The following is a 25,888-nucleotide window of genomic DNA, read 5'->3' on the forward strand; positions in this document are numbered from 1 at the left end:
ACTTTTCTTTAAATATTTAGTTGCATCAGTATCCACTATAACGTATTATATTTCTGTAAAAGGCCGAAGTACAGCTAGCCTATTGAACTCTAGGCTGCACGTGGAAGGCAGTGATCGCCTGAGCTACTGCCAAGAGCTGTGTCAGGAGAGATGCTGGCGGTGACGGGACTGTTGTGGCACTTTGGGCGGTAGAGGCTAGGGAAGCGAATGTGGTCGTAAATAGGGCTCGAATTTTCTGCCCTATCACTACAACAGTCGCCATGGTAAAGCTTAGGATTCACCCAATCAAAGTTAGTAAAAGCAAATCCACGTGAAGAATACTTTTTTAGGTAATATTTCGGACTTTTAGCAATCGACATCGGTAAAACCTAGGATTTACCGGCAAATCATAGGATTTGCCGTACTTCGGGCTTTTATAGTAGCGTTCAGAACGTGTTTTTCGCAGCGCAGATGGCGCCTGTGCCCTACTAGATTAACGATTAACGGACTCGATGAAATTTAACGGAAGTTAACGAGTCCGTTAACATTTTTTCAAGTTAACTTAAAAGTTAATCCGTTAATCGAAATGTTAACTTCGTTAATTAACGATTAACGGATTAACGAGTTAATGCCCAGCTATGCATTTGATGTTGGGATGATTGGGTTCATAACTTTCATAAGTCAAAGGAATTTCAGTTCAGTTCAGTAATGTTTTAAAATTCACTGAAATATTAGGTTGTACGTTGTTTAATATGTTTACTATTACACATGACGTAGAAACAAATTCGTTACTTTTTTGCATAATAGTTTAGTTTTAGCATCATACAGTTTTTGTTAGAAGCCGGTAACTATGAACTTCACCTGACTCTTCAAAGGTCGGCACTTAAACTGATCTACTTGTCATTTAAGCTGCGCCAAGCTCGGCAAAGGCTTACATCTATTGGACGTTAAGATTATCGTCGTTCAGTGTAATAAGCGTTCAAGCGCTGAATGGTGCACTTGTAATGCAGTTCCCAGGGGCGATATACGTTCAGAGCAACAACGAAAATTGCCGAGAAAAGCCGACGATAACCGAGGAAAGCTGAGCGCACTTTGAGTTATTACCTCCTGGGATTGTATGTACATGTTTAATTGCTGAACGTTGGAAATTTTGAACTTCAACTGCTTGTGAGGATTAAGATGCATTTTGGAACAAGTTACTATTTTAGTGTTTATTGTAAATGATGTTTGTTTCAGTTATAGGTATAATTGGGCCATCCTATTAGTTTGGTTCTCATCTATGAAGATCGTCCTTTGAATCAGGCTTGTCACCAATACAATGTATCAAAATGGTAAGCTATTGATCATTTACCACACAAGTTCTAAATCGCACTTTGGAAGGAATCCTTTTCAAAAGCAAAACTGGCAGCAAATCGTACGCGGTATGTAGAGTACTAAGTCACAAAGGACGCATAATTCAATAGGCAAATTTGATACAGGACATGAGCGTATCAGTCGCTGGAACCCGGAAGGGCCCATGAAATATTCACGAGGTCAAAGTGCCGAGGGCACATTTAACCTGTCAATTTATTATACAATAATGCTATTTTCCGAAAGGTATATGGCTACGACCGGTGATTGATTTGGTAATTAAATTACTAATTAGTAATACATGTAGGATAATACGAGGTCAATTTTTTGTTAACAGATTTAGGGGTTGAGTAATCTGATGCATTTTATATGTAATTATGCATTCAGGATTATCTATTTGCCATTAGGGAATGTAGAAATTATTTACTTTACATAAACATATATTTACATAATAAAAAGGTTCTTATTTATACGTCACTCAATAAATACAATATTGCAATATTAAATACAAAATTAAATTAATTAGGGAATAAAATTTGCTATGAATTTGAATTGCTATCGTATTTTGAATGTGAATGTCATCATACTATAAAATATAATCATTATACTCTAAACTCATACTCAAGGGAAAATCTCTTCCGAATCTCTTCCATAATTTGCCTTAATTAAGTTTGAATTTCACTTTTAATGGTGCCTGTTTTGAAATTAGTTTTACGAAATTCTAAACGATTGTTTACGTTACATCCGTACAGTCTGCTGCATTTTTTCAGTACCTGGGACTCAATTAAGAAAACCCGTTAATTTTTATGACATTCTCTATAGAAGTGACCTTTTTCTAACTAAAATTAATTTAACCCAAATGTGTTCTTACAGATTACACCAGGTACCGGTATTTTACATATTATTATATACCACACTTAAAATTTCTCTCACACTCTTGGTAAGGAAGCGTCTGGTGCCGTCACCCGCATGCTATGCGAATTACTCGAATGTTAACTCAGTATGTTGTGTCACATAGGAGCGATAACAATGCAGCTGTTATGCTGACTTCCCACCTCCAGTTAAACGATACTGAGGTCGAACACAGGGTTGCCACTTGGTGAATATAAGGTACCTACATTTTTTTAAAGTCACTTACCTACGGGTCGAACGCGATCAACTAACATAATTTATCTTTTTTCCGACGTTTCGGCCAGGTTGCACTGGTCATAATGGAAGAAGTTTGAAATAATGTTAGTAAATCGAGTTCGACCAGTAAGTGACATATTATATGTGTACAAAATGCGACAATTGGAATTAATCTAGGTAATTGACAAGCAAACAAGATAAATTATTAGTTACATAGTTCCGAATATTGCAAAACCAGCTATAACATGTAGTGAGACAGAACTATTGTAAGTGCCTCGTTTAGAATTCTAGTTAGAGTAACCTGTTTCGGAGTCTAGTATGGGGGTAGTATCTATATATATAAATTTTCACTTTATTATCCAGCTCTCAATAATAAACTTTCGACCCGTATGTGGGACGAAAGTGCTTAACAAACAGAGCAAGCAGTAACCCTAGTTTTGCCCAAACCTTACATGTCAGCCGTCAGGTGCCCGTGCAAACGTCACGGCGGAGTCTGGACTCGATTGCTGCTACTGCAGCAACTTGCTACACTGGGTTTGCTGCCATTTTATTATACCTACAGAGCAGTGAGGTTGATTTTTTATACGTGTCGCTAAATGAATGACGATTGATCAAATGTAATGATGATTAATGATAAGTTGATAACTGAATCGACGACGTAGTATGATGTTGTGACAGATTTTTGGTAGCCAAATGAATTCGGAATGCTTTGGAACTGAAATAATTAACTATGGCGTGGAATGTGCTTGTACCAATAGACAGTTATTAGTAAATTTCGTAACGTTTTTATTAGCTAGATTGAAGTCGATCAGAGAAATAAAGTACCTGCTTTTATTTTAAAGTTTGCCATTAAAACATAAAACTAGTAGGTACAGTAAGCTAAGAGGAAGTGCAGTGTACCAACCAACGTGTGCCACCCAAACTCACTCTAGAGCCTCTAGCAAACATTCATCGTTTTGAAGCCCATGGCGAACGATATATAACGGGTCTGTGCGCCAACACGAAACAGCTATATTAGAGTCAACATTTGCACTCTTGGCTAGAGAGCCAGATGCCTAGCTGCAACACATACTTTGCGGCTTTCTCAGCCGCGGAATTTACAATTTCGTGTGCAAAATTCTTGACATTACATAAATTACAAAAATACCTAGTGAAGCTTATCACGGCCTTTATAGTACGAAACTTTTGGTGAAGCTTATAGATGTGTGCCAGTGTTCTTAAAATGTCATATTCCTGCCTAACTGATGCAGTCGAAAGAAGATACGAGTACATCGACGTGTTTGGATATGACCGTCAGTGTCAAAACTTTGTTTGAAGAAACGTTAATTTGGCTAATCAACAGTCATCGTAACTTTTCCAGCAATTTCAGCGAGAAAGGTGGAAATAAAGGAATGCATGTTTTTTTCTAGGTAGATGATCAATTTATTAAGGCTCGTTTTACTGTTATTAAACCTAATTAACTATTCCAGCTAGCTTCGGACATATATTATATTTCTTTAACGCGACAATGCTGCACAAAAATTGCTGGAAGAGTTACGATGTCTGCTAATCAATATCGTATTTAGTACGTTAATAATGAACGTCTGTACTGTATTTAAGTCGATATTATAATCTCAACACATATGTAACCTGTTGACCCAAATCCAAACATATCCGAAATTCATTAAGCATTTGTAGGTAAACACATAGCTACTAATGTGTCAGGTCGTGGTCAGCACACTACTGCACGACCGCATGACTAACAAGTAGCATATTACTACAGAAACGGGCCATTAGGTACCTGTAAAGTGCACAAATACAGCAAGGAGCGATTTTAGCAATAACTGAATAACATATTAGTAACTTGTAGGTAATATTTAAATGAAGACATAACATACAAAAGTAAAAATGCACTCAGGTCTAAAAAATATAAGATTTGTTATGGTTGGTTAGAGGGGATTAAAACTTATATTGAACTCATTCCTGACTTCTAACTCAGCTTAGCTTTGCAATGTTGCCCCTATATCAGATAATATAAATGCAATATGATAATGACATGAAGTTGATCTGATAATGGAGATCTGGGATCGAACGGGATCTTTAACTAACAAAAAAAAAGACAATGACCAAAATAAAGTTCGTCGGAAAAGAAAATTATATTTTGCGCAGGTACCTACGCCAACATTGCGTTTGCGAGTGACTCATGAAGCCAGATACGAAAATGCCGACGTAAACAGTTTACATGCGAATAGATAAAGGGTTAATAAAGAAACAAAAACCTTATATCCGTGACTATAAGTCGGTGTTGCAAAGTTTGCATTGAGTATAAGATACGAGATTGTAAAAGTACGCGGTTAGCGATAGTGCACAAACAAGCCCAAGGCCTGTTGACAATATGACAATGACCATTGTGGTTCCAGCGATTCACTCGAAGCTATTGCTTTTCATACAATTCCTTAGACGTGTCATGAGTACGAAATACTTAAGTATGATTGATGGCCTGTCGTTTTGTCCATGAACACTGAAGAAATTTTCATTTCAGTTTGTATTAGAGTAAGTATTAGTAATAGTTTGGGTCGTTTGGTATGCTATAAAGCTGTAGAGTACATTTTCATTTAATTCCCTTTAAATATACTAAGTACCTAAAACTAAGCCTGAGCAAAGGTGACTAGTCTTATAATTCAACGGATTATTAACGACGATTTTTCATTATTTGGCTCCATAAAGTCTTATCTCGAATTTTATTTAAGTATGCAAACAAAATACGTAAGTATTGCAAACAAATGTAATGTACTCATAATTAATCATATTTCCATACAAATATGACGATCCTTAATTTGAGTCATACCTTTAGGCTATGTTTTCATTCAGGACATAAAATACATGTAATGACAGATTATATTCCCAAAGTTACGTTAATATTTAAATCTCAGAGCAACTATTCCGTGTATATAAAAAAAAATATATTGACAAACGGGTGGACTTCAAGCCGCTTACTTACTATGTAGTTATACAGCCAAGTTCCATTAATCCAATAACTTTGTATATGTCTGCAACTAATTCGTATTAGCCAATATGGGAAAGTGCATCCTCATGTTCCAATCAACGTATGTGAGGTGACTAGTGTTCATAGGCTGTGACAGACATTGGCCTGTATCGGTTTCTGCTTGGCTTAATTGTGGTACCAATGTATACAACTATTAATTAGAAAACACCACAGATAAAGGAAGGAAGGAGATCGGACATGCCGGGCGATTTGTATTGAACGCCTGTAGCATGTCCTTGAACCCATACAGTTGTAGATGGACGCTCTATAGTACAATAAGTCAATAATGCATTACTTCCATTACTGTGCACATGCGAAAGACCTGCGAGTCGTGTTAACACGCACGCGAACAACGACAACTATATGCTCAATGAGCTAACAACTGTCCACTCTCTATTATTATATGCTCTGAGGAAAACACAAAGTAACATCAACCAGAAACCAGAAAACGCAAAGTAACATCAAAGTTAAAACGGGGGTTATAAAGTGCATTGAGGGAGGGAGAGGATTATAGGGGTTATTCCGATAGAATAAAGTCAAGGCGACTAATATTGCCACAAATATGATCTAATCTAGGAGATTAGAGACAAGAAATTAAAGAATCACCTCGATAACAAATCATCTTTTAAATTACTCGATATTTAACTACTTAAGGATAATATTTTATTTACACATAATAATCGTATAATACCTACTTAGGTTGGCGAAATATGTCTTCCCGTGCTCTGTGTAGGTAACTATGCAACTATGGCATTTAAATGTTGTGAAACTATTTACGGTAGCTGTCATACAAGCCACAACTGAAAATGTGGTCATGTCAAACAGGCCTGTGCACTTAATGAAAATTGAATCTGCAGCCATTGGCTTTAGGCACCAGTAATGTTACCCTCGACGATGTAATGTTACCGCTGCCGGTAATGGCGCACACGAACCGATAATTTCAGTTTTGCAGGTACTAGTAATTCTACCTTCGCTTACGGGTGTACGAATTTGATACCGCCTAATTCTAACTGTGGATGCGGAGGAGGTTGCTTAGGCTGCTTGTTGTCAATTAATCCTTTTACTTGACAAATCAAACTATTTATCCATTTATTGAGAGATAGAATAAGACGTTTCAAATGGATATTTATTGCAATTCTTGGAAATGTTCACATTATTTATAATATGAAAATAAGAATAATTGTAACATTACGTTAATGAAGTTTTTCGTAAATCCGTTATTCTATGTAAACTTGTAAACAACCTACCTACCTACATTTATATAATTATTTATTCCAAGCCTATGTCACTCTCCATCCCTTCAACTATCTCTATTTAAAAAATCACGACAATTCGTCGCTCAGTTTTGCCGTGAAAGGCGAACAAATAAACAGACACACACACTTTCCCATTTATAATATTAGTATGGATTGATTGGCATGACCATTTGTGAACATAATCAGGTGACACAGACCTACTCGACTTCATCGGCTGTTTGTATAATCAATTAATCACTAAATCATCACTCATCGCCCAAAGTGAATCGTGAAAATAACGCATCTGAATGCCCCTCACTGCTGTAGCGTAAAACGTAAAACTTCATGAATGACCGGCAACTGAATGTTTTTTTGTAGCTTGCCAACTTTTTTCACTCAACGTAGGTGTAGGTAACTAATTTGGTCGTTTGCGGATGCGCGGGGTCGGTGTGGATGCTTGCTAATTGAGCCAATTTAGCTAAGTGTCGGATGCAAAATAGGTTTACCGAGTGCCGCTCCTATCCTAAATTGCTGAGCTTATTGAGATGTTGGGTCTCATACATCATTCAGCGGCTTAAGTCAAATTAGGTATATCTGAGAGAGTTACCCATATGCCTTTAATTGGATTAAACTACTAAAAAAAACTTATTTTTATAAGTACCTTAGTAATGCTTCAAACTGGACAGATAAGAGCATGCTAAAAAGACAATGATAGGTATTATTTAAACAAATCGAAAGCTTCCACACGCGTGGCCGCGCCGCCGCTGCGCCGTGGTCGCCGGTCGCGACGCGCGCGCAAGGAATTTTAAACAAACGGTAAGGATCAATAACCCGGCGATAGGCATCCGTGTCGAGTGCTGACACATACCTTCGAGTGGCGACAGTAAGTGTACTAGGCCGTTATTCATAAGCAGTTGCAGTTAACAATTTGGCGCAAGGGTTATATATGTACAATACTTTTTTACGACGAAGATAAGTTCAAAATATTTCTTTATTTTACAGCAAAATAATTATTACATCACTATATTCTTAGTCTTAGTGGTAAAAAATTACCATAGAACGGCAGCATAATTATATAATTAAAAATTGTAGCTGCGGTTTGTAAGACAGCAATAAAAACTTACGTGGATAGGTATTTAAAAGTGTATGGAAAAAGAAACTCAAAGTCACTATTTACGTAAAGTGTAACTAAACAAGGAAACAATCCCATATTTGCAGTTAAAGTAAATCAACGTGAATAAAATCGTTTAAAAAGTAAAATGTCGAGTGGTGGAAAATCGCTAGCGCCGCGGAATTCCGCGCGGGCTTGCATTTTACTAAACAAACTGAACTGACGACCTGTCTGGATTCGCAATGGAGCAATGAAATGCTTTCCGAAACAATGTAAAAATATAATTAGTTTCGTTTCAACTATCAAATTATAATTATATTCATACGTACATTACTTTAATTTTCCCCTCACTAGCTCGGAAACACGTGTTTTGTCCTTTAATACCAGCGGGTAAAAACGCATTTTATCCACTAGTGGGTAAAGTGATTTGACCTTGAATAAAGTCAAATTAATTGCTTTAAATTTGATAAAAGTAGGTGAATTTCCACCTGTGGAACTAAAAACACATTTTTTGTTATAGTTTCCTCGCTAAGTGATTTTGTGTTACACTCGCTGTGTTAAAAATAATTTAACTATTAATAATTGAAATGGTAATAAACTTTTAATTTCAAAGTAAATATTAGACGTAATATTTTGTAATATTATGACTACATTTAAAAGATATAGAAGATATATTTTTGAACTGTCAGTAATCATGTAATCAACCCAAAAACTTGTGGGGTGCATTGAGGTAATTTCGAAACTCGTCTAATTTCGAAAGTCACCTAAAAATCACCATTATTTCCATCATATCAAGATTCCCCTTTCGTAATTACTCGATCATTTCTGTGATTCGAAATTATCCCAATGCACCTTGCATTATTTGTAAGTATTCAATATTAAAGACAATATAATATATTTTGTGTCCACCAGTCTCGGTTAAAACAAGCGTGAATTTTGCTTCATTGTATTATAAATGTAAATTTAAAATTAGGTTACCTATTACGAATTCAGAAACGGATTGAAATTTCACGAGGTACCGCATTACTAGCTCAAACTCAATCGTCTAGACGAAATGGCTTAGCAGTAGATAGTCCAAATTAACTGTATAACTACCCTAATTTCAGTCAAATAGCATTCAAATTTAATTCATTTACAAAGTTTACGTTATTCGAATTGTAACGGCAACTATATATCTATGTAGATGTATCCTGATAGGTATATAAATACGTAAGAGAAATGAAATATTCGTGTTTAATTGCCATAATAATTTAATGAACCTTTAGGGCAGTACTTAATAAAACAAAGCGTGTGAGAAATGCAAGCCAGGGGACATATAATTAATTACTGTCAATTAACGCTTTTCTGTCCTTGTGTCCATTTGGTTGCCAACATATCCGGTGTCCACGTGGCAAAATGAAATCACATGCACAATGAAAGAAATGTTTATACTACGAGGACTGTTACATTTGCTAACGACATCAACTGCTTCTAAAGAAAGTTGTAAGTATGGCAAATTAGTGATAGAAAGCTTCAAAAGACCTATGAGATAATTCTTCTTCCCGTATACCGTTCTGCCTTTAGAAAAGACACATTTTCCTGTACTTTTTATTTAAATACTAGCTGCCCGGCGTACTTCGTATCGCCTTATACTTTGAGGCGCAAAACATGGGGCAAGGCAAAGAAGTGACCATTTTTACTTGACACAATTAAGTAGCTACATCATTAATTACATTTTAATATACACATACCCATAGCTGGGCATTAACTCGTTAATCGTTAATTAACGAAGTTAACATTTCGATTAACGGATTAATTTTTAAGTTAACTCTAAAAAATGTTAACGGACTCGTTAACTTCCGTTAAATTTCTCCGAGTCCGTTAATCGTTAATTTAGCAGGGCAGCGCCGCGAAAAACACGCTACTGTAAAAGTCCGAAGTACGGAAAATCCTAGGATTTAACCGGTAAATCCCAGCTTTTACCTGTTTTGATCGCCAAAAGCCCAAATATTACCTAAAGAATTGTTGTTCACATGGGTTCGCTTTTACCAACGTTGATTCGATGAATCCTAAGTTTTACCATGGCAACTGTTCTAGATTATACTGTGGTTCTAGTGACAGGGCAGCAAATTCGAGCCCAATTTAAGACCACATTCTCTTCCCTAGCTTCTACCTGGCTTCCGCCTGCTGTGATCTTGCAGCTCTCCAGGGTGGCTAGCCGAATGGCACAATCGCTCACGAAACGCTCACGAAACGAAGCGCTAGTAGATATCTATCTCTATCGCGCTTGCGTATTGGCGCGACAGAGCCAGCGGCGTATCGCTTTCGTTTGGCGTCGGAGAAATGCCATTCGGCTACGGGGCCTGACACAGTTCTTGGCAGTAGCTCAGGCAATCACTGCCTTCCACATGTAGCCTAGAGTTCAATAAGCTTGCTGTAATTCGGACTTTTACAGTAATATAATACATTATAGTGGATTACTGATACAACTAAATATATACCTACAGTAAAAATATTTTTTTGTCACGCGTTAACGGATTATCGATTAACTTTAACTTACGTTAAATTTGTTGAAATGTATCGCATTAACGATTAACGAATTTAACTTTTTTAGTAACGGATTAACGATTATCGAAGTTAAATATTTGATTAACGGTGCCCGGCTATGCACATACCTATTGAAGAGATAAGATGACTTACCTTTTTCCTCTTGTGGCAATCATCCGGTTATTGCGTTGTTTTAGTTACTAACTGTAATACTTTAAATTGCTTTTGAAATCAATTTGGAGTTTTTTTACCATTCATTTAAAATACACCATTTAAGCTAGTTTATTCCAACTACAAAAATATACTATTTTTATTTTATCTCAAAATACAAATCACAGCAATAACAGTTGACAACGTCTAACAGATTTTTTTCTGTTATGACAGCTCATTCTCATTCATTTCATTTCAAGCAATATTTTTTATGGCCGCTGTACACATATGACCAACGGTTCCACCAACCCTTTGTGAAACCCCTTGGCCAAGATAAGAGCCGCTGTTTACACATTGGCGAACCAATCACTTGGCATTGGCTCTTCATGAAAGATGGACGTGGAATGGAAAAGTCTAGGAAATTCTAGATCATAGACGTTGACAGAAAAATTTGATTAAAAAATAATAACCCCGTATTAAAATTAAATTATTTGAAATATTAACAATTTTTTGAATATTATGATAAGGACATTTATCTTTTTTAGGAAATACATTAAACATTTGCAAGGTTATTTTATTTCCTAAAATCTACACTATTATTGACATAGATAAACTTATTATTTTCGTAAATATTTCACTACCGTCCTCTCTGACGGCTGACGACCAACTGAATGAAGCGCCAACGTGTAAACGCAGTTGGCCATTGGCGCCAAGATCCTTTGATGTGTGGACAAAAAACCGACACCAATCGGTTGGCCGGCAAGCGCAAGCGCCAACTGCCAACTTACGGCCAAGTAGCTCTACACGCTTGGCCAAGGGGGTTGGTGGAACCGTTGGCCATGTGTGTACAGGGGCCATTAGCCGCATTACCTGGCCACTACATATTAAGGTGGATGATACACTGGCTCCGGTTGTGCGATGCGAATCGGAGCCAGTGTGACATCCACCTAATCAACTACTTGTTGCACGATTAGAGTGAGATGGAGCAATAGGTAGAGAAGGACAAACATGTATTGCCTCACTCTATCGCTCTATCTCACTCTAATCGAGCAACCGATCGCCATGTGTGTAGAGATCTTGAGGATTGTGATCGTTTCGGTTTCCTTCGCCTAAGTTTTGCACGGAGCGAATGTAACTATTTATTTGCGATGGTACCGGTTCATCACTACTTTTGTGAAGTATAAAATTAATAGCTGTAACAAACTGTCAGATTTGGTTCGAGTCGGACAGCGGATTTAATTCGCTCCGAACCATATCCGGCCGTCTGTAGAGCACGCGGACCAAATCCGACCGGTCCGGCCCGAACCAAATCTAACCGTTTGTTACAGCTATTAGAGAAAATTTATAAATCTGGCAAGCAATTTGACAATGACAACTTCATAGACTACTTAAAATAGCTGTAACAGACGTGTGCGTTCCGATTTAGTATTATTTCTTATTTCTTTAACGGAATAATTACTAATTTTCACATTATTTTGCCAAGATTAATAAAATCACAATGCGTTTGGAACACATCCGTCATTAATGTAAGTTTGGAACGCACCTGTCATTAACGTCACGTCATTGTCAAGTTGTCAGGTAGGAACAATTTGTATGGGAAAAAAGAATCACTGTTTTCTAATTATCATCACAATATTTACGTGTTTTTACACTGCCTAAACCTTCTGCGGTCTAATACAAACATTTCAATACCAAAATTACGTAAATCGGTCCAGCCGTTCTCGAGTTTATAGGTAACTAACAAACGCATTTCATTTTTATATATATAGATTTCCTGAATAAATTTATGCCTTTCATGTTTTCAAGTCAATTAATAAATAACAAGGCGGACGATTTCAAAATGATTTGGTATTTAACATTTAATTCGCTTAAAACTTATCTTCTTCGCATATATGGTAAAATACATTGCGTGTGACACGGGCGGTATTAAAATTATTAACCTGAGCTCTCGCTAGTATTTTTTTCCCATACAGATCTTACTGCACAGGTAATTTCATACTTTTGAGCAATATCCATTTAATATTCATAGCTAAAATTATTTAATTTAATTGTGAAACAGTAAGCATACAATGACGATGATTCAATACAATACCAAGATTTTGTTTATAAATAAAACCGCATACTTGGTATAGGAGCTAGGAGTGTGAAAGTATATAAATAGACCACTAATAATAAATCACACAAAAGTGTCTCAAGTGGCCGAGACGCGGAACGCCTGGAGTAGGTATTGAGTATTTCTTCTGATTTATGTATGTAAATGTAATCAAAGTCTGTAAAGTTAGTAAAGGTCTAATAAACGAGTCATGTTCGTACTAAAGTAATGATTTGCGACAAATGTATTTATAATGATAAGAGAAAAAAATAAAAAGATTTATTTTCATGGATTAGTTACCTACAGGTAGATAGGTTATTTAACTAGGTTTTGTATTGTAGCCCATCAGCATCAAAAGTAACGGATAGGACACAATGTCAAAACTATCATACTTATAACAAAAAGTGATGTTCGTAAGGACTGTATCGATAAGTATAAGGACAAAACAAACCTCGTCTAAATGTTGACATGTGCATAATTTTATATTATTATGTTCCGAGAGTATGATCTGAAGCACAGAACTTAATTTAGATAGAAGAAACAAATTCATATATTTGTATAGGGGCCGAGCGTGTCAAATTTTGTACTGAAGTTGATTCTTGCCTGTAATTTTAAATATGTCTCAGGCTCTTGATTGTTCATAATTTGTGTTGTTGTTGCAATTGAATATCACGTAACGAGGCATTTTTTATGTTTTGATTGACTTCAACTTACAAAAATTGACGCCCGAAAGCTGCAAGCTGCTAGTAAAGACGGACAACTCAGTGGATTTCACTGAGTTCATTTGACACGCTAAGTAGATACGTTTGCTTGATCTATGGTATATATGACATCTGTGATCTGAAGGTATTGGTAAGCACTATTTGATATAAGAAAGTCTAATTTTTATTTTATTTTAGAGACTTTATGGTACTTTCATTAAGGTCTAGCAAATAAATTTCGGACAACCCCTATCTGGCTTAATTTGAGAATATTTCAATGACTGTTTGTACGATTTCAACAAACAAAGGTTAATATGCTGCCAAAATATATTCTTTAAGAGTCCTCTTCATGGTTTTTCAATTGGGTACTTGCAGAATAAATGCGGTGAATTTATATAATTAAAAAAAAACGCTATTTTGAGAAACGTTCCGGATTGTCGTAAATTTTTGATGCAAGCAGGATGAGAGAAACAGATAAAAAAATTAGCCATAGGCCAAAGTCTAATTGACATTCACGGTGTTTGAACAGTGCCTAAACCAAATCGATATAAACAGTGTATGATAGTTAAATTCGACATCAAAGTCGGAGTTAGAGGAAGCACCATGCCACATTCTCTAAATGGCCGCCATACACAGATCCTGAACTTTATTTCTTAAAAATAACTATGGCTAGACTATGTCCAGATATTCTGCTTTGTGGATCATATGTCGTTGAGGTTCACACAGTACAATTTTTTTTCGCAATCGTATCGTTTTTTACGCACTTTGTGAATTTTCTAGTAGCATTTGTCCGGAATCGTAATTGTTACTCGGGAGGATTAAGTCAATACTGTCTAAACCACTTGCTTTACGTCGAGTTTCTAGGACAAAATGTGAACCTTATTATGTGCCTTATTAAGCCTATGTCTTAAGAAAAAAATATAATAGCAAATAAATACGGCTACTCAAAGTTGTCCTCATACTTAACGATACAGTCTTTATGTCTTATAACGTCTATTGTTATACAATGGAAAATGTTCTTCGAGATGGTAGAGCGTTGTTTCATCCCTTAATTGATGCTGCTGACACTATGACGATGATATCATGATATGTGCGAGGACTGCGGTACCTAGTGTATCAAATTCTTTCTAAATATACTTACCATAGAATGATGACTTGCATTTAACGTTAATATACTGCGTGTAGCGCTATCGATTTTGTTCAGTAAAGGATATTTAGTATGAAGTTGAAAGCGCCAAAGCGACCACTCAATAACCCCTCTTATGTGAACCCTATTGTTCTTACAATTCGGATTCCGTACGTGCGAAGGGCGTAGGAGGGAATCCCTTGTGACCCGTCACTAGAGGAATTCTGGTCTGTCGAAGAATTCCAAAAACCTTTCTTCATTCGAACTTGTGAAGAAAATTCAGTCACATAGATGATATTGGAGGGTCAGTTATGTATTTCTCGAGCGTTGGAACCTTCTTATTCTTATACCTACATATAAAAAGATTGAAGAATTTTTAAGATAGTAAAATAAGTAGCTTCTGTAATGAAAATTACCGATTATAAGTAAGTCACTACAGACTTAAGAGAGTAATATAATTATGTGAGTGTGTTTAGTAAAACGGTCGGTTAAATACCATTAAGGCGAGATTTACTTGTATCTTTATATGTATGAATAAACTGACAAAGGGCTTTATAGCAATCGACAAAGTGGGACGTTTTCCCGTGCACATTCACATATGTATATGTTAAGGGAAGAATTTAAGCCTACTACAGTAAGTAAACGAACACGATATACGTAGTATACGTAGGTATGTACCTATCTTTAAAAATAAAGAATTGTAAAATATGCCGGACGCGTGCAAGAAAGCTTGCGTTTGCATATTTGCTGCAGCGTTCGTCCGGCGCGCATTGTGTTGCGTTGTTGCAACGCGATACGGTTACCAACATTCTTCGTTAACCAAGTAACACAAACCGGATTAAAAACATTGCTTGTCTGGTATCTACCTATAATTTAGGTACATATCCTAATAGAGAGACCTACTCAAGTAGGTATAAGAAATACAAATAAAAATAGAAACAGTTGTTAAGCTCAATGGTATCGGCTGTTTGTCCCATCAGGTGCTAGCAAAGGACCTGGTACCGGGTGAAAGCCTCAAACGTTGAAATTAGGTCACCCTTGGGAATATGTAATATTTGTGGCTTTGAAGCCTAAACCCTGGAACTGCGGGGGCTAAGGCCGCGTCGCCTCCATAAAGAGCTTTAAAAGCGACTTATAAAAGGCTTCTGGTGACTACAGAGCTGGCAACTGGCAAGTCATCTGAATTTTTTTACCCAGCTATTTCTATACGAATATCAATATAATTTGACTTGTAGAAGTCAAGGCACTACTTCCTGAAATTTTCCATTACTTTTCCATCAACGAAAACATTTTAATAAACACAATCGCAGACGGCTGTTTGGCTGAGCCTCTATCCATCAACGTCGTAGGAGTCACGCCCATCTTGGCATTAACAATCATTGAGATTGAACGCGCTTAAAATGGTCCGATGTGACGGCTACTTCAGACTTTAAGAGCTCAAAAAAGGGATCCTAGATAAGTTGAGTTCTTTAATATACATAGTTTTATATAGCATAGCAAGCTTAATCGTGTTAGAGAGGTAGGAAACAACGGGACAAGAGAAGAGTAGAAGTCCAAACGGTGTAAATTTTGTGGTGGAATAAATGAATGACCTATCTATATGGAAGTAACGAGACAGGAGTACTATGATTAATTGTGTTTTAGCAAAAAAAAATACAAAAAGTGACGTTAGAGGATGATATTTGAGAGAATGATAGCCGGTTGAAACGAATTTCCGATTCCCCGTCAGAACATGGTGTACCAAAACGAATGCCAGGTTAATACTAAGAGCGTATGATAAAAATCAAATCCGTGTAGTTTCCGTGGAATAATAAAAACCGTAAACCTGACAAGTACATAAAAAAGTGTACATGTCCGAACACCCTTCATTAGCAGAAAATTGACCCGCATCCATTGCTCTAATAACGGCTATTAGACAAAACGTCCGCACTAAACGCTCAACATATCCGACCACGTCCGAAGTAAGCCGAGTGGCGCGGCGCCGGAGACGGTCGGCATATCCGGTCGGCTTTTGACGGATGAGAACCGTAACATCCGGTGTTTAGGAGGTCACGCTATAACATATTGGGTGGTCTATTATATTACCTGACAAAGACGCATTTTCAGAAAAAAAGATTTACTTAAGTAGGTATAGACGTATTATTTGATAGCTTTTATAAAAGATTTTTATCGGATATCTACACTATCTACAGTCTACACTATGTACTGGTGTATCAAATATCATGATAAACATATAACAGAAACTGAAACCTTAACGCATTTAAATATTTGACGAAATCCGCTATGAAAACAATGCCGCAATTAAGAACTAATTTACCAGTAGATTACATAAAAGTCTATTCTATTTTCTAGAGTATAAGGGTCAAGTGTTCGGAAGTTCTAACAACGTGTAAGTGGATCCGATGACGGTGAACCGAGAGGCGTCGTATGACGGATCGCATCTGCGACAGTGCGATGACGAAACACTTCATCGTACCTGTTTTGACTTCTAACTAAAATACCTACATGATACCTTTAAATGCACTGTTTAATATTGCTGTGTTAAAATATCATACAAAAAACGCGTTGTACGTGTTTGTCGATAAATAACGTGGTTTATTGTTGTTTTGAATGTAACGCCTGTGTAAATACTCACAAATATCACAAACATTACGAGTGCGATGCGTAAATCTGGTTATACGTACCTGAAACAAAATTAAACAATGGTTATCAATTGAACGCAGAAAACAACAAACAAAATTATTGCACGCCAAATTACAACATAAGAATAAGCATCGTGGACGTGGAAGGTAATACAACTCTGGATAACTATTTGAGAAAACCTTATTTCAGTGAACTTTGACCTTAATAATTTCCGACGCGTCGGTACCTACACACATTTTCTGTGACAATCTTTGAACGCCAAGAACACCTAAAGTCGTCGTTACTAGTAGTACTCATGTGTACAGCCCCAGGGACAGCAGAGCTATTGCGTTAGTGCAGTCCAAATAACGTTGACACTGTCTAGAGTGTCAAGTATTTCATTTCATTTATTTTAGCATACATAAGCATTACAGTGTTAACCAAAGCGCTTATAAATACTAGTCACCTTAACACTAAAAATACATTATTATTCATTACTTATCACAAAATTCAATGTCAAGTTCAATATAATATAAAGTTACTAAAATAATACAAATTTCTTTCTAAAATAGGAATATCAAATCTACCATTAATACTCGTATATACATTATTTAGTAAATACAATTTCCATTATTTAAATTACACAAATGTTTGTAAGTGGCCTCTGTGAACTTAGTAAGAGTACAGCTGAAGAGATCTATTTCAAGTAAATTTGACATAATCGTTTACGCCCAGGAGCTTGGTGTTTGATTGAAGTTTGTATTTATGACAGGTTAAGAAAAGTTTTTTCCCCTCACTGGCTCGGAAACACGTGTTTTGTCCTTTAATACCAGCGGGTAAAAACGCATTTTATCCACTAGTGGGTAAAGTAATTTGACCTTGAATAAAGTCAAATTAACTGCATTAAAATTTATAAAAGTAGGTGAATCTAGTAATAAAGATGATTTACCACCTGTGGAACTACTGGAAGCAGTAATAAACGCATTTTTTGCGTTCTAGTTTCCTCGCTATAGTGAGGGGAAAAGTTTTGTGTTACACTCGGGTGCAAATGTATTTTACTTCTCGTGTGTTAAAAAACTCGCAAGTTCAGGATTATATTCTCGAACCACTCGCTTCGCTCGTGGTTCAACTATAGAATCCTTTCACTTGCTCGTTTTTCAATTCCACACTCGACGTTAAAATACAACTTTGCCCCCTTGTATAACAAATAACCATTTTTATATGTATAGGAAATAGGGAAATCGTTTCCCCGCAATCTCACCTGATGGAAAGTGCCTATGCAGTCTAGCTAGGATTAAATATTTATTTAAACTTTATTGCACAATACAAAAAAGTACAAATGGCGGACTTAATGCCAGATGGCATTCTCTACCAGTCAACCATGGGCTAAACCGAAAGATTAAGTAGGTGCAGGGTCCTAGTATAGTTAGCGTGTAATGGAAAAGAATTTAAGATACGTAAAATATGTAAACATGTAGGTAAATTTAAAGGTCCTGCTTCTTATTCGTCAAGCCTATGCCACATCTCGGACACTGGCGATCAAATATATGAAAGAGGCTCGTTCCTAGCACACAGTCTAAGCTCGTGTAGGTGAACGCGTACTATGCTTGTATGAGTGACATATGACAGGTCGACTGTTCGCGTTTTTGACAGGCGGTAACTGTCAGGTAACCGAGAGGGGGTGGGCGGCGATTTCAGCGGGGAGCAGGAGTGGCCATACTGTACGATAGTACTCTTTATTATACTGTGCCTATGCTGACCCCTTTTTTTAGGCTTAAGACTGTGAATCTCAACAGGGATTTGTTGTAAAGCCTGACCAGAAATATATGACTAAGTACGCGCCATGTTGCGGAATTTCATTAGAACTATTTTCTTCATACTAAACTGAACTGTCATCCCATACATCAGAATAACAGCGCCCTACTGACAATAATCATATTACATTTCTGGACTGGCTTTAAGCTTTATCATTCATTATAATCCTATATAACTAAAACCAATTTAATTGTTTATCTATACCACCGAAAATGGTCATAATAAATATTAACGCATTCGCATTTAGTTCTAAATCTGCATTCATTTAAATAAATATAGTATTCGCGACATTTACAAGTATTTCTGTATTCTGCGAATACAAAAGCACAGGAATAGCTATTTACTCTATAATTAACAGTATGAGACATATTCTATACGAAGTTTCCCTATTATATACAAATCGGCGATATAGGACTATTCATTCGTAGAAGCATCATCGTTTATTTGATTTCATTTGACCCAGTGAATACATCTTCACGACACCCTTGAGTACGCATCGGTGTCAATGCTAACAATAATTGACAAGAACATCTTATATAATCAAAACACAGCATAGAGGAACAATATTCGCTACCTCCGCTAAAGACTAGACAAGTTCCGAAATGTAAACCTAATGTCCTTGGAATAAAGATGTATTCATTATAATACTATTATGGAGTAAACTTACAATGGATCACATACAAGGTTTACACAAAACATTGACCGGAGAGGTAATATTCGCAAGATTCTACATTCTAGTTCACGTTTCTAATTGAAACTTTAACTTTTCCCAGCAATGTTGATTTTGCTGTGACACCTGATCAGCTAGTCGTGGCACACGTGATCCCTACAAGCCGGCAATACAAGTACTATACTAAACAGTTTGCTATGAGGTAAGCTCGCGTCGTAGTCATATTCATATGTATTGTGATTCTTAAGCTAAGAAATAATTGCATAATGACTATTATAGGCATTATACTTAGTAAGTAATAACTTCATAAGTATACCTTGTATTTCAATTAAATGAAATAGTTATTTGTTTTGTAACAGGATAATGTTTAATTTATAAGCATCTAAGTAATTTGTTAATATAAAATAGAACCACAAGCGTAGGAAGTGGTTCGTTAGCGAAATTGAGTCTTGAGAGGGTTTGTAAGCACATGGTTAATAGTTATTTGTTTTACAAGGGGGCAAAATTGTTGTTTAACCACACGTACCCGAGCAAGCGAAAGATTTCAATATCGCTACGCTCGCGGTTCATAAAGTGGAATCTTGAACGTTGCGAGGGTTTCAAGGCACGAAGGTTTAAACTTTGCCACCCAGTGAAACAAAATTTTTTCACCACACCAACACGAACAAAATACTGACTATAAACATCAAACTAAATCAAATCCAAAGATTTATTCAATATTTATGATTCAAATCAGCATTTATAGGTAAATTCTACCAGCCAAACAAAAAGTAAAAAAAAAACAGTTCAGAACAGTTCTAACCATTGAAGTGGAAAGATCAAAATTTTGAGTTGCCACTTGTCACTGAAACTATAACAAAATGGAAACGGCTTTATAAGAAAAAGGAACATACATAAATACCCAGGGGTCTAAAGGCATGGTCTTGTGTTGTATTTATCTAGTGGAGCAAACTCATTCTGTTCGTCGTTTTGCTTTATTATACAAAATATAAAGTGAAACCAAAACGTAAAAACTTCTTGTTTAAAAATAGTACTCGGAAACTGTGTTAAAAACGCTATATAAATAAAAAAGCCGCCGGAAAACTGGAAAGTTTTCCGTAAATTCTACATTCCGCATCGATACTGTGATCATGATTAATGGACTTATAATTCAGGCACGAAATTACACTGGGGCAGAAAAGTTGCGTTATTGCCTATATTAAACCGTGGGGCCTCCCCCAAAGTGGGAAATAGTGAATTATTACCCCCCCGTGCATTACCGTTGCGCCTGTAGGACGACAATGCTATTCGGGAGAATGGCGGCCGGACTCTAATAGCATTAATTTGTCTTCGCCATAGAAAATATTAGACGCTATATGATATCGCAATAATCTCTCGCCATTTGTCATTTGATGTAAGTGTTTTTTCCAAGACTTGAGTTATAGTTCATTGCGACGGTAAATCTTAAATGTCTCAAGTGTCCCTCGAATCACTTTGTTCTTAATAACAATTTCACGTCCTTATCTGTGTTTCTGCCATTGAATGATTTTGGAATGAAATTTCTTCTTGAAAGTAAGGTTAGCTGGTAGAGAATGCCTTCTGGCATTAAGTTCGCCTTTTGTGCATTTTTTTTACTGTGCAATAAAGTTTAAATAAATAAATAAATAAATAAAAGTAATGTGGTGTGTTTTATATTGAACACATTAAAACACTTGTTGCTTATTAGTCACTGAGATAGTGTTTCGTATTTGTGGTTATACATATCATTGGCCTATGTATTGGTCTATGGTTACTACATAGATTATATCTTTATTTCTGATCATATTAGTGAATTATATTGATATAAAACTTTTAAAATATGCAAAAGCAAGGTCGCATCGTGAAAATGGAATAAAATCGTATAAGAAAAAACATTGTTTTTTGCTGTCGTTTGACACACGAAGTGTGGACACTCTTGCTCGAAAACATTCCGCAAACTAATCCAAACTATGGCCGCCACTTGTACCCAAGCCTTTATTTTAGTTCGAAAAACACCGCGGTAAAAATGTGAAATATCCCTCCATCGTTCCCCGGAATACATTTAACCGCATTATGGTAAATTTATGCACATAACAAGCAACCTTGAGTTACCTACTTATCGGTTCATTTGATTCCAGGGATGCGTCGATACATTCATGAGAGCTCCCTAGGGCTGGAAGATAGTCAGAATGGCTTTAATATGCAATCAACAATAGCTAGGGTTATAGTTTGACATTTGACAAGAAATATTATGTCTGTCTAAAAGATAAACACAATCATGTTTGATACACACAATCTCTATGTTGTGTGGTTAAACTTTAAAATCGGCCTTAGTGCCAATATGGGATAACCATGGACCTTCAATAGGGACTAAGCTCACACTTTTTTGCCATACTAAATTGAACCTTATCACCGTTCCAGAAAAGCGTTCGTGTCAGACTAGTAAAAGTGTGTCCACATGAGAGGGTCAAAGTTGGGGCTGGTGTCTCTCTCGCACGTGTGACCAGTGTTAAAGAGCTTACTATAGTAGTAGTATTTTTACCTGTATTATATCTAAGTTTATAAACTTCTTAAATTACCTCTATTTTTGTTTTATATCGAGGCAAAGGTATTAATACCTTGTAACAAATTAAGTAATTATTATGAAGCCATAAAAGCAAAGATTTGCGCAATAAAAAAAAACCTTTAAGTGGGTATTAGTAGATTTGGTAGAAATTTTGAATATTGACTGGTATCCCCAAATAATGACAGTGATGACGTCATTCAAATGATTTTGACAGTGGCAATAAGTGCGAGAGGGACACCAGCCCCAACTTTACCCTCTCACGTGGACACACTTTTTGGCCTAACTACTCAATCTAGCTTAATATCTCTAAATCTATGGGGATAACGGTCCGAAGTAGGTAGTCCGAACTATTGAATATTATTTTATCTTCCGATTTCAGAATCAGTTTAACCCTATTAGGATGAAATTTTAAACCCACTTTCTCTAATTTTGCTTTAATTACTAATTTCAGGTCCCTAATGAAACCGTTCCTATTACACAGCTCCGCCCCTTTATTTAATTTTTTTTAATAACGCTGGAATCAGATATCTTATGTTTTAATAAAATACCTTTTAATGAAGTTTCAAGTCCCTGGTTAATAACTGTAGGGTATCTACGTTTTGTTTGAACCAGCTATATGTAATATTGCTAACACAAACAATTTACGATAAGCATCAGTATTTATGGCCAGCAATTCTATCTACCTGCAACCAAATTTATATGCAGGGGGATCACTACTCTCTGGACCCGACTGTATGTTTAAAGACGCTTTTGCATATGTGAGATGTACGATGTACCAGTGATGAAGGACTTCCGTTAATGATACTTGTCATCAAGGTATTTGTATAGTTTTAAAAGAGACAATTGAATACAAACGAAGTTTTTCTTCTCTGTGTGTTTCCAGAGCTAATTTTGTTTTAACCAGAAATAACTAAACAATACTCATATCATATCTAGGCGTTTGTCCACAGGTGGCGATTGACACGCTCCCACATTACTCCTGCATCGGCATTCAGGAACCGACACTGTTAACAGACATCCCTATTTATACTTTTCACCATTATAAGATGAACCACCAAAACCAACAACAACAAAGATTTAAGAGACCCGTATAAAATAGACAGCTTATTGAAGCTGGTGTCCCGCTAATGACCTATGAGTCAAATTGTTTTTTTCTTGCCCAGAGACAATGGGATTACTGAAAACAATAATGCAACATGGTGTCTAAAGGGTTGAAGCGATGCACGTGTTCACTGTTCACGTTCAACTTATATTCGTGTTCTGGCCGGCAATTAGTTCAATCCAAGCTGTTTCTTTGAATAGGTACTTACTTAAAAAAATAATATACGAGTAATATATAAGTATATTTTTATAATGAAAATTTCGTAATGAAGAAAATGAGTGCGGACAAAGCGTAAGTAATGAACTAAAAATAATTATTCTTCCCTAGATATAAATAAAAGTATTTTTTAAGTAAATTAAGAAAGGGTGGATATCTTGTCCAATGAAAATCTAGACCCATACTATATAGAGTCGAAATAAAGCAAATACATTAACTGTATGATCATTATCAATCACCGGCCGGGCGGACGGTCGCCGCCGACGGTCGCGCCGCGGTCGGATGGATTTCTACGAGACATAAACATCTTGTCTGTTACTCTCGCCTGATACGGGATTGATTTTTTGTCTACATCTGTACAGATTGTTTTGCGGGGCTTAATAATAAGCAATTGCACATAACATAATCAATATAAATAAATAAATATTATGGGACATTCTTACACAGATTGACTGAGGACTCAGACAACGATATCCATACTAATATTTTAAATGGGAAAGTGTGTGTGTCTGTTTGTTTGTCCGTCTTTCACTGCAAAACGGAGCGACGAATTGACGTGACTTTTTAAATGGAGATAGTTTAAGGGTTGGAAAGTGACATAGGCTACTTTTTGTCTCTTTCTAAGAGGTTGCGGGCAAAAGCTAGTATATAATATATAAATACTTATATACCTGAAAACATCCATGGCTCAGGAACAAACACAGATGTCATATATACCATAGATCAAGCAAACGTATCTACTTAGCGTAACGCCACTGAGTTGTCCGTCTTTACTCGCAGCTTGCAGCTTTCGCGTCAATTTTTGTAAGTTGAAGTCAACCAAAACATAAAAAATGCCTCTTACGTGATATTCAATTGCAACAACACAAAAATTATGAACAATAAGAGCTGAGACATATTTAAAATTACAGGCAAGAAAACATTCAGTACAAAATTTGACTCATACAAATATATGAATTTGTTTCTTCTATCTAAATTAAGTTCTGTGGGAACAAATATCTGTGCTCATCACACAAATAAATGCCCTTACCGGGATTCGTCCCCGGGACCGCGACGTAGCAGGCAGGGTCACTACCGACTGCGCCAGACCGGTCGTCAAAAACCGTAAAATATAAACATGCCATACATATTATAAGGGATGACACCCTATCCTGTTGCGTTATTGTGAAAAAAGAAGAAATATTGATCATGAAAGTACATGGCTTTGATAAGTTTGGTATAGGTGCATGAAAAACTTAAGAAAGTCACCTGCTGTATGTGTGAGTGACGTGTTCGAATAGAGAACACATATTTAAAATTAGTAACACAAACAAAACAAACGCCTATTCGAACGCACACATACAACAGGCCCCGTAGCCGAATGGCATTTCTCCGACGCCAAACGAAAGCGATACGCCGCTGGCTCTGTCGCGCCACGCAACACGCAATACGCAAGCGCGATAGAGATAGATATCTACTAGCGCTTCGTTTCGTGAGCGTTTCGTGAGCGATTGTGCCATTCGGCTAGCCACCCTGGTGACTTTCTTAAGTTTTTCACCTATACCGTATATCAATCTAGAAAAACAACTGTCCAAGTGGTGAGCTTTGTAAGTACAATAATTGATACTCCACAAGGACCACAAGACTTGATGACTTTGATAAGGGTATTCCGGTTACGATCGCCCAACTTTTGTGATGCATGTGCTGTGCCTGCTGTAGGAGACCTTTGAGCGCAGACTTTTGTCCAAAGAGTGATTTGGAACTTCCACAGCCCTCTGCCTAAATAGACTGAAGAAATGAAGAAGGTAATTCAGCAGAGCTACGGCTACGACACTTTGTTGCCTAAACAGAGTTTAGTTTTAAATTCATTAAATGTATAGGATAGACAAAGTTATAAAAATAGTACATTACGATCCAGGTGCGAAAAAAAGGAAGTTCGAAAAGAGATAAATTAAAACACGACCGAAGGAAGTGTTTTAAATTGACACGAGTTACGAATTTCCTTTTCGCACGTGTATCGTACGACGCTTTTCAGTACAGATGACCTCCGAAGTTTCGACCTTTCATGTAATGAATCACTTCTCGCACTAGTGCGTAAAAAAACACCATCTGTACTGAAATAGTACATTTCGATACAAGTGCGAAAAAGAGGAAGTTCGAAACGAGTGGCGATAAATTAAAACACGACCGAAGGGAGTGTTTTAAATCGACACGAGTTACGAATTTACTTTTCGCACGTGTATCGTACGACGCTTTTCAGTACAGATGACCCTCCGAAGTTTCGACTTTTCATATAATGAACCACTTCTCGCACTAGTGCGTAAAAAAACACCATCTGTACTGAAAAAGTAGTTTTACCTGATTCATGAAATAAATAATTAAAGTATTCGGCGGTTAACACGTGAATACATTTAAATAATGACAATAACTGAGATGAAACATTTGGAAAAGTTGGATTCCCGGAACTCATCAACCAACCACAGAAACCGATTGAGCTT

General features: G+C 36.5%; 1 protein-coding gene across 5 annotated transcripts in view; it reads right to left on the reverse strand.

Moving 5' to 3' along the window:
• LOC125234465 (CUGBP Elav-like family member 1-B) overlaps positions 1-25,888 on the reverse strand; it is an 80,235-nt gene that overhangs the window by 32,023 nt on the left and 22,324 nt on the right. The window contains exon 2 of one of the 5 annotated variants that reach the window (XM_048143808.1): positions 17,059-17,107. The exons of the other annotated variants lie outside the window; for them this stretch is intronic. The gene's annotated coding sequence lies outside the window, so the exon portion shown is untranslated. The remainder of the gene's footprint in view (positions 1-17,058; positions 17,108-25,888) is intronic. 5 annotated transcript variants of the gene reach the window in all.

Source organism: Leguminivora glycinivorella, chromosome 1 (genome assembly GCF_023078275.1).
Source record: "Leguminivora glycinivorella isolate SPB_JAAS2020 chromosome 1, LegGlyc_1.1, whole genome shotgun sequence".
NCBI lineage: Eukaryota > Metazoa > Arthropoda > Insecta > Lepidoptera > Tortricidae > Leguminivora > Leguminivora glycinivorella.